This window comes from Petaurus breviceps, unplaced genomic scaffold, assembly GCF_028583685.1.
Source record: "Petaurus breviceps papuanus isolate PSGF00001 unplaced genomic scaffold, PetGlider_PUasm1.0 176, whole genome shotgun sequence".
Lineage (NCBI taxonomy): Eukaryota > Metazoa > Chordata > Mammalia > Diprotodontia > Petauridae > Petaurus > Petaurus breviceps.
This window is the reverse complement of record NW_027185771.1, coordinates 6,227,727-6,238,591: the sequence shown is the minus strand read 5'-3', so window position 1 is coordinate 6,238,591 and position 10,865 is coordinate 6,227,727. Positions and strand designations below refer to the sequence as shown.

The 10,865-nt window shown below is 45.1% G+C and overlaps 2 protein-coding genes across 2 annotated transcripts in view; one reads left to right on the top strand and one right to left on the bottom strand.

Annotated features, from left to right (window-relative positions):
• Positions 1-10,865, top strand: part of TRAPPC2L (trafficking protein particle complex subunit 2L) — a 423,767-nt gene that overhangs the window by 154,079 nt on the left and 258,823 nt on the right. The gene's annotated exons all lie outside the window — the stretch shown is intronic.
• PIEZO1 (piezo type mechanosensitive ion channel component 1 (Er blood group)) overlaps positions 1-10,865 on the bottom strand; it is a 174,163-nt gene that overhangs the window by 53,235 nt on the left and 110,063 nt on the right. The window lies entirely within an intron of this gene.

Below are 10,865 nucleotides of genomic sequence, written 5' to 3'. Positions count from 1 at the left end.
CCTTGGAGATCAGCTTGACCCCTTCATTTCTGCAGATGAGCCCAAGGAGAGGAAGCAACAGAGAGTAGGAGAGTGAGAATTCCAGCCCAGGCCCTCTGACTCCAAAGCTCAGGCTCTTCCCACTGTGTGGCTCTAGATGGGCCTGAATCCCCTTAATCCCCACACCCCTTCCCAGGACCTCGGGCTCCCCTTCCTACATAGGGTTCTCCCCCACCTGCAGCTACCCGTTCAGAACTGGCAGCTGGCAGGGGTGCAGAGAGGCCGATGGGAGGGGTCCCAAGCGAGTGCTGCTAATCTTAACCACTCGGTTCTTCCCAAAATCACAAACCCCAGTGATGCCTGCTCCCTCTTCCACTCTCAGCCTGGGTGAGACACCCTGACCTTTCCCAAGCAGGGACCTTTCTGTTCTGCAGGGCCAGGCAGATGAGTGGTTGGTGAAGGTGATGAATCAGAGACACTCGTTTTTCTTAGCCCTGTCTCCTGGGCATCTAAAGCAGAGACACTTTCCCCTTGGCTTTGCAGAAGACATGCCATCAGGGGGAAAACATCTGCTCTGGACCAAGACAGGTTGTGGGGGTTGAATTTTGCTCTATTTTGGCACACTGGAATCTTGGGCAATCTGACCCATGTCAGATGTTCATTACAAGCATTTAAAATTGTTTTATCTTTTTTTCCCTCAATTATCAAGCATTAACTTTTTTCTCTCTCCCATGCATCCCCTTACCACTCCCACTGAGGGAAAAGAAAAACCAAACCCTTGTAACAAAGATGCCGAGTCAAACACAGCCAATTCCCACACTATCCATGTCCCAAAATGTGTCTCGTTCAGCATCTTGAATCTATCACTTCTCTTTCTGGAGATGGACAATATACCAAGGGGGTTAGAAGCATGGCATCCCTTCAATCTGGAAAATCTGTATAAAAGTTTTTGGCCCTCCCTTCATAGCAGAGAAGAAGTCTGAATTTTTTTTCTGGAGTGTTTATTATTGCAAAATCTGGGTTAAGTATTTGGTCATAAGTTATATTATACAACACTATACACATATTTTATGCATTTCTGAGTTTCTTAACCTTTTCTGTATCATCTGCTGACTGCTATGTCATCTATGGCTTCCACAAAACTCCCCCCAAGTTCCCATTTAATTTCTTAAGCTGACCCATGATAGATCAAAACCGTGATGGGGAAAATCGCAATGTGGAAAGGATAACTGTATTTCACTGGTTCTCAGTAATCGAGGTTGGTTACTGCATTGTTTGACCCCAACCCAATGAGAGACACACACAGAAGAACAGATCAGAAATCCTCCCTCTAGAGAACAAGGTCAATCAATGCAATGAGGAAAGAGTTTTCCCTGACACTACTGATGGAGTTATGATTTGGCCCAACCATTCTGGAAAACAATTTGAAACTATACTGAAAAAGTGACTCTGCCATCATCCCTTTGGCGCATTAATCCCATTACTGGCCACTGAAAGCCCACAGAGGTTAAAAACCAAGACAGATCCTACCTACACCAAAGTAATGTGCCAGCAAGAAACAAAATAGTCTGGGAAAGGTTGGACAAAACACACCATGAACATAATGAAATATTATTGTGTCTTAAGAGATTCTGTATGTCCAGAATTCACAAAATTTAGAAGATTTATATGAGCTTTAGAAGGATGTTAGGTCTAGGGCTGGGAGGGACCCACTTCAAAGTGAGTCACCCTTTTTTAGAAAGAAGGCAATAGGGGCAGCTAGGTGACGCAGTGAATAGAGCACTGGCCCTGGAGTCAAGAGGACCTGAGTTCAAATCTGGCCTCAGACACTTTACACTTACTAGCTGTGTGACCTTGGTCAAGTCCCTTAACCCCAATTGCCCTCCAAAAAAAAAAGCAAAAACAGAAGAAGGCAATAGAAGCCCATTGAGGTTCAAAGACTTGCCTAAGGTCTCACAGGTAAGTTAACTTCAGGGGTGGGATTTAAACCCTGGATCTTCTGACTAGAGCCTTTGTATAATACTGGGTTATCCAACTGATTTGGTTGTTCAATCATTTCCGTCATGCATGGCTCTTCATGACCCCATCTGGGGTTTCCTTGGCAAAGATACTGGAATGCCTTACCATTTCCTTCTCAGGGTCATTTTATAGATGAAAAACACGAGGCAAATGGGTGAAGTGACTTACCCAGGGTCACACAGCTAGGAAGTATCTGAGGCTGGATTTGAACTCAGGAAGATGAGTCTTCCTGACTCCAAGCTCTATCCACTCTACCATGTATTCAACTGACTTAGAATATAGTATGGCAAGCCAAGAGTGTGATAAACACAACCAGAAAGGAAAGACATCCAAACTGATCAAGTCTATGACCCTTCCTAGGAAACAGGTGGTGGACCCCAGGGTCCAGATGGGGCTTACATCATTGGGTGTCAGCATTGCCATCACCAGCATTTATAGAGGGTTGCAAGCTCTTTGTATATGTTTCAATCTCCTTTGACACGTGATCAGTGTGGCGGTCTGATATGCTTAACTGAACTCTATTACACTCCAGAATTCTATCTGCATCAGTTAAATGGTGCTGTGGATAAAGCTCTGGGCCTGGAGTCAGGAAGCCCTGAGTTCAAATCCTGCCTCAGACACTTGCTAGTTCTGTGACCCGGGGCAAGTCACTTAACCTCTTTCTGCCTCATTTCCCCTGTCTTTAATAACAATAGCACCCATCTCCCAGAGATGTTGTAAGGGTCAAATGAGATAATGTATGTAAAATGCTAAATAAAAGTTGACCAGTGGGGAGGCAGAGGGGTTAAGGTATGTGATCTGTAAATGACAGTGATATTTTGGTTTGTGTTTTTTTTAGCTTCAATAAAATGTTTTTAAATAAGTTTCCCCCTGTGGAAGAGAGGACCCATGACTTTTGATAAGTGGGGCAGGAAGTTTAAAATGTCATGAGTCCTGTTTGATTCACTAAAACCTATATGTTGGGGCAGCTAGGTGGCACAGTGAATAGAGCACCGGCCCTGGAGTTGAGGATCTGCGTTCAAATCCAGCCTCAGACACTTGACACACTTATTAGCTGTGTGACCTTGGACAAGTCACTTAACTCCAATTGCCCCTCCAAAAAAAAAGCAAAAAAACCCCAAACCTATATGTTTAGGGATGGGATTTATAACATGAGAAGAGACTTTTTAAAACCGTGGGCTTTTTAAAAATTGTTTTTTCTTTTTGGAGGGGGAAAGTTAAGGCAATTGGGATTGTGACTTGCCCAAGGTCATACAGCTAGTAAGTGGTAAGTGTCTGAGGCCACATTTGAACTCAGGTCCTCCTGACTCCAGGGCCGGTGCTCTATTCACCGCACCACCTAGCTGCCCCAACTATGGGTGTTTTGTTTTTTTTTTTTGCTTTTTGGAGGGCAGTTGGGGTTAAGTAACTTGTCCAAGGTCACACAGCTAGTGTGTGTGTGTGTGTGTGTGTGTGTGTGTGTGTGTGTGTGTGAAGTGTCTGAGGCCGGATCCGAACTCAGGTCCTTCCAACTCCGGGGCTGGCACTCTACTCACCGCTCTACCTACCGCTCCAACTATGGGCTTTTTGAGGCAAGAGATCATTGAAGTCAGCTTGCTTGTGAGTAGAAGGGCTTTCTGTTAATAGGGGAACATGGGCTTGATCACTAAAAACCCCATGATATTAGAACCAGGGAACCCCCACCAAAGGAAAAAGGAAGTCATTTTCAAAAAGAAAAAAAGTAATTTCACCTAAAAAGTAAATTTCTGGAAATCAGTACTGGGAGATACAGAACATGTTGAAAAGAGAAACATGCTGGAGAAGATTTTTGAGAAATGGGAAGGAATCTAGATCACAGCTTGAAAGCCGGAAGGTTACCTAGTTCAACCCCATCATTTTAGAAATAAGGTAACTGAGGACCCTAAAGGGGAAATGGCTTCACTGAGGTCACCCAGGGAGGACACAGGTGAGCCAGACCCAAACCCCAGTCTTCTGATTCCAAATCTAACCCCTTGAATTTTGCCCTGATGGACAATGCTTCTGATGTTAAGCCTAGATGATCACACCAAGGGGAACCTGCTGGGTGGTTGTGGGAAGGGGGGCACAATCATCGTAACGTAGGAAGCCAGTCAGCCTTGCCCCCGCATGGCCAGACTGACTGAAGGAAGAGATTCAAGAGGAAGTGGGGGGGGAGACGCTGGGGGAAAAGGAGCAGACATGTGAAAATGTCTCATGCCAACATTCCCACCCACCCCCTGGCCCAGGCACTGGGAAATCCTATTGAGAGGTCTGCCGTGGAATATTATGATATTGGTGGGGCGGGGGGGAGGGGGGGTTGGTACAGATGGGAAAGGCAGGTGCTTGGAAAATGGGCCTACTGACTCCAAGCTTGCCCACGGGCTGGGGCCAAGGCCAGCTTCAGCTCTCTCTCCTAATGGACCCATCTGACATGTGGCAAAATTTCCAGCTGGGAACTTGGGATGGTCTCACATCTGCTGAGCTCTGGTCAGCACATTCTGTTCTTGGTTCAGGTGTATGTGTGTCTGTGTGTGTACCTATACATATATACATTTACATACATAATATATAAATATTAATACACATGCATGACTGTGAGGGAGGGGTGACTGCAATTGTTTGGATGTGCATGGTTTTGTGTCTATGTGGGGTTCTCTGAATGTGTGTATATCTTTCTGGATGCCCAAGAGCATGTGCTGGGGGCTGAATGCAATGACCTTCAAGGTCCAATCCCATTCTAACTTACTCAAATCCTAAGTCTTACTCCCTCACCTCAGTCTGGACTTTTGATAATGCCTTTCCTATGAACAGGGTTTTATATTTTGGGTTTTTTTTTAATTTCCCACTTAATAATATTTTGTTTTTTCTAATTACATGTAAAAATAGTTTTCAACATTCACTTTTATAAGATTTTGAGTTCCACTTTTTTTTTCTCCCTCCCTACCCCCATCTTGGGGGACCCAAGATGGCAAACAATGTGATATAGGCTATACACGTACAATCCAATTAAATATATTTCCACATTAGTCATGTTGTGAAAGAAGAATCTGAACAAAAGGGAAAAACCATGAGAAAGAAAAAACAAACAAAAAGTGATAATAGTATGCTTCAATCTGCATTCAAACTCTGTAGTTCTTTTTTTCTGGATATGGTTATCATTTTCCATCATGAGTCTTTTGGAATTATCTTAGATCATTGTATTGCTGAGAAGAGCCAAGTATCAAAGTTGGTCATTGTACAATGTTGCTGTTACTGTGTACAGTGTTGTCCTGATTCTGCTCACTTCACTCAGCATCAGTTCATATAAGTCTTTCCAGGTTTTTCTGAAGTCCACCTGCTCATCATTTCTTATAGCACAAAAGTATTCCATTACATTCATATACCACAACTTGTTCAGCCATTCCCAATTGATGGACATTCCCTCAATTTCCAATTCTTGACCACCACAAATATAGCTGCTATAAATGTTTTTGTACATGTGGCTCTTTTTCCCCTTTTTATGATTTCTTTGGGATACAGACCTGCTAGCAGTATTGCTGGATCAAAGTGTATACACAGTTTGGTTGCCCTTTGGGCATAGTTCCAAATTTGCTCTCCAGAATGGTTGGATCAGTTCACAACTCCACCAACAATGCATTAGTGTTCCAACTTTCTCACATCTCCAACATTTATCATTTTCCTTTTTTGTCATATTAGCCAATGTGATAGGTATGAGGTGGAAGGGTTTTATATTTTTACAAAATTCAAAGGAAGAAATGGTGAGCAGGACAGTTTCAGAAAAACCTGAAAAGGCTTACATAAACTGATGCAAAGTGAAGTGAGCAGAACCAGGAGAATATTGTACACAGTAACAGCAACATTGTGCAGTGATCAACTGTGAATGCCTTAGTTATTACCAGTGATATAATGATCCAAGACAAGTCCAGAGGACTTACGATGAAAAATACTGTCTATTTCCAGAGAAAGAACTGATGGAGTCTGAATGCAGATTGAAACATACTTTTTTTTAAACCTTTTTTATTATTCTTGGGGGGGGGAAGGTTGGTCTATTTTCTTTTGCAACATGGCTAGCATGGAAATATGTTTTGCATGACTGCACATGTATAATATATATGAAATTGCTTGCCTTCTCAAGGAGGGGAAGAGGAGAAAGGGTAGAGAGAATATATATATAGGAACTCAAAAACTTTAAAAAGACAAATGTTAAAAATTGTTTTTACATGTAATTGGAAGAAATAGAAATCTGTCCAATTTATTTATTTATTTATTTATTTTTAGTTTTCACCATTCACTTCCATAAGATTTTGACTTCTAAATTTTCTCCCTGTTCCTTGCCTCCCCCTCCCCCAAGACGGAGCTCAGTCTGACATAGGCTTTACTTATACATTCCTATTAAACATATTTTTACACTAGTGATGTTGAAGAGCTAAGTCCATCAAAGTTAGTCATCGCACAACATTGTTGTCACTGTGTACAATGTTCTCTTAGGCCTGCTCCCTCCACTCAGCATCATTATGTCATGTAAGTCTTTCCAGGTTTTTCAAACATAAAAGTTTTTTCTTTAATGTATATCATAGTGCCACAGATTTAAAACTCAGGGGCTACTGAGCCCACCCTCATCGTTTGACAGGTTAGGAAGCTGAGTCACAGAGAATCTAAGCAACTTGTCTATGGTAACACAGCTGTCTGAGTCAGGATTCAAACTCAGGTCCCTCCATCATCTCATTTCAATTCCAGCACATGTTGACTACTACATTCAAGGCCCTCTGCTCAGTATAGGGGATACAAGCATAGATAAGACACTGAACCTGACCTCAAGGCATTTACAGTCTAGTGGTACAGGTGGTGAAGATAAACAAGGCACATGTAAATGATAATAAGGAGGGGAATGTGACAGGCAGAGAGAATAGGAACCGGCCCAGTGATCTGAACAGCTGAAGGAATGAGGCCTTGTTTGGGGCTTCAGGGAAGGTTTCATGGAGGGGGCGGTTACTAAGGCAGGCCCTGAAGGGAAGAATTTCGATTCAGGCTTGGGGACAGAAAAGGGAGAGGCAGTAAAAGCATGGGAATAGTTGTATCTCCTATTTCTGTAAGACAGGCAAGAGCCATATTATTATTCTTATTTGAGGAAACTGAGGCCCTGTGGGTTGAAGTCACTTTGCCAAGGTCCTTCAGCTAGTTAGTGACAGCTGGTACTGAAACATGGCTTTCCTGACTCCCACTGCAGTGCCCTCACCATTATACCATACGGCCTCTTCAAGAGCCCAAGGCTGAGAACCTGGGAAATAATAAATGTTCTGGGGTGACTAGGTGGTGCAGTGAATAGAGCACTGGCCCTGAAGTCAGAAGGACCTGAGTTCAAATCTGGCCTCAGATGCTTGACACACTTACTAGCTGTGTGACCTTGGGCAAGTCACTTAACCCCAATTGCCCTGCCTTCCCCCCTCCAAAAGGCAAAAAAAAAAAAAAGTTCTCAGCTAACCCACATCTCAGGACTCATCCCTGCCCTTCTCTGAGGGAAAAACGTCCCTAAATGACAAGATCTATAAAGTATCTTCCTAGGCTTTCAATGCCTCTCCAAAAAAATAAAAATTCTTTAAAAGAAAATCCACTACTTCAGCCAGACTGCCATCTCCAGCCTGTACCCTCCTTCCCCAGCTCCCCACCCTCAGCCTGCCCCAGGGGTCTTGAGCTTCTAAGAAGGAATTTTCTGGAACTTCTTGGTTGGGCTGAAGTTGGTGAGGCAGCTAGGAGGTACAGGGGAGCTGACTTCCCCTTGGCTCCCCAGAGCCTGGCCTCCAGCCAATGACCTCCAACCTCCCGCATGATGTGTGCAGTATGTCAGAGTCTTCCTGGTGTGTCCCAGCCTGCTTCAGGAAACCCCAGCCCAGCTAATGAGAAAAACAGAGGCCTGCAGTCTTGGCAAGGAGAGTACCTCCTACCCACCCACCCCGGGCTGAGAGTGTGAAGAGAAGGTTAGGGGAACCTGAGCATCCTGTATAAAGTAAGAGTTTAATAAATGCTGAACTGAGAGGAGTAGCTGGAAGGTCAGAGCCTAGGGGGCTGAGAGAAAGCTGGGAAGGAAATCTGGCAGACCAGGAAAATAGAGGCTCAGATAGGTCATTCTGCAGCTGCCAGAGTCGTGTCCAATTTGGTTTTAGAGCAAGTCCTGGAGGTCCAGGCCTGGTAAGCGGCAAGCATTCAGGAAGGAAAAAATAATTGTTCTGGGCCACTGGAGTATCCTTAGGGAATCAGGCTGGGTCTGATGATGGGCTGTATTAGACTGGAGGGCACCAGGTGAGGAGACCAGATGGCAAATGGCCCTGGAAACAGTATCCTTGAGGATAGGATGGGGGGATGGCCTGTAAGGAGAGGCTCCGAGAGCTGCCTTCAGAATGATAAGAGCCATCCCTGAAAGCTTCCAGTGGATTTCCACCCCTCACTCATCTCAGACTGGAAGGTCATTGGTTCCATCTCACTGAGGCTTCCAAAAAAGATGCAACCTTAGAGGTATTCAAGCCCAACCCCCTCTATTTACAAATGGGGAAACTGAGGCCCCAGAAGTTAAAAGTTTTGCTCAAGGTCATGCAGCTAGTAAATACCAGAGGTCTTCCTTACTCTAAGCCCAGCGCTCTCACCATTGGACAACACGGCCTTTCAAACAGATGACCACTTGATGGGGATGTTCTGAGAATTCTTGTTCAGCTATGCACTGCATAACCCTTGAGGTTGTAGCTGATGCTAAGATTTGATAAACATGTTAAACCCAGCTTCACTCTAGGATGCACCCCAATCCTTAGCATGAGGGAGGACACTTCCCCTTTGTGTAAATCCCTTCTAGGGCTGAACCCCAAACCAAATCAGAGGAAATGCACTTTCTGCTTTGGGGGGTTCTCATAGGAACAGTATCTCCCCCTATCTTTACTGCCAAGAACAAGAGCCCAGGCAGCGAGAAGAGGGGTGCCCCCATGGCAGGAGAAGGCTATGACCCCAGTAGGATTCTGGCTGCTTTATGACCTGACTGGGACCAAAAGGCAGACTCTCTCCTTCCATCCTCTACCACTAAATCTCCATGGGACCCTGGCCCATGACGTCACCTCTGGGCCTACTTCCTCATCTTTGAAGTGAGGATAAACAATCCTCCAGCTGTCAGCAGGCCTGCTGGGAAAAGCACAAGTCATAATGAATGTCTAAAGGCCTTTACTCAACCTCTAATTCCTAGACATCCTTTCAAGCCAAGCAACCTCCTCCAAGGCCAGCTCCTCCAAGAAGCCTCCTCTGATTCTCCTCCACTCCCATCCCCATCGCACCCCTGGAACACCTTCATCCCCCTTTGACTTCATATAGGGTCACAGGACTCTGAGTTAGAGGGGACCCTGGTCCAACCCCCTTTGTTTAAAGGGAAGTGAGATCTCACAGGTCATAAAATCATGGAAGGAACCTCAGAGGCTACTTAGCCCATTTTACAGATAAGGAAACTGAAGCCAGAGAGATCCAGTGACTTGCCCAGTGTCACACAGGTAGCATCAGAGGCTAGATTTGAACTCTGGTTTTCAGACTCCAAATCCAGAACTCTAACGGCCCTTGGCCTGTGCCCCCTCATACACTATTTCATATTAGAGCTTATTCATGCATGCCATGCCTCTCTGTAAACTACAGACAGCACAGGGACAGGTGAATGTAGGCCAAGAGGGGGTTAGCACAATGGATGGAGTGGCTGACTTGGGGTCAGGAGGATCTGTATTCAAATCCTCTGACCTTTGGGCCTCAGTTTCCTCATCTGTAAAATGAAAATAATAGCATCTAACCCTATAGGATTATTGAGAGGAATGAAGGAGGTAATATACACAAAACACTTTAGGAACCTTAAAGTGCTATATAAAATCTAGCTATTATTATTATAATTATATAATTATTATTATTTAATCTCCTTATTGCCCCTGTGTGGTCTGGGCCCAGTCTGACATGCTACTCAGTGGTGATTCAAGTTTAACTGAACGATACTGCCCAGGGCACTTTGATAAGTACACAGTGCTACCCAAAGGGATTATTTGTAGCGATATCCTGGCTGGTGGCAGATAGGTGGTTCAGGCTGTGTGAGGCTGTAAGATTCAGAGTGGGACAGAACCTGAGATCAGCTAGTCTACCACTCTCCCTTTTGAGATGAGGAAACTGAGACCCCGCCCCCCAAAAGTAACTTTCCCAAGGTCGAAGAGCTCCAAAACCTGGGCTTCTCATTCTTTCCAATTCTCTCTGTTGTCCTCAGATAATGGGGAGCTAGTGGACGAGGGGCATGCTGGGAGATCTCAAACAGCGGGACATATTTTGTAAAATTTAAAGGACTGTGTAAATGGGGCCTCTTCTCGTCATTCCCAGGAGTCCTGGGCTTTCCACTGGCTCCAGAACTGTGGACACAGACAGCTCTTTCTAACCTGCCTGAATGGGGTGGGTGTTGAGCTGGCCGATCCTAGCCCAGGATAGGACTTTGGGGAGGCAACACCCTCTGGGGGCATGATTCCTATAGATTTCAGAGTTGGGTGGGTCTAAGTGAGGGGGACAGAATATTCTCATCTTTTCATCCCTCTCCTTCCTCAGCCCCTCTAAACAGGGGCTAGAGGAGGAGAGGGGAGTCCCCTGAACCCTAGAACTCTGTGGCCCCCAGGCCTTCAGCAGCATGGCGCAGGCGGCCAGGCTCCCTATAATGTAAACTTCCTTCCTTGGTGTGTTTGTTGCCTGTCAAACTGGTAACCAGGAGGAGGTGGAAGAGGAGGAGACCTGCTCCGTGGCCTTCTGAGTCATGCTTATGAGGCATGCAGAGGGGGCTGTGTGTGTGTGTGTGTGTGTGTGTGTGTGTGTGTGTGTGTGTGTGT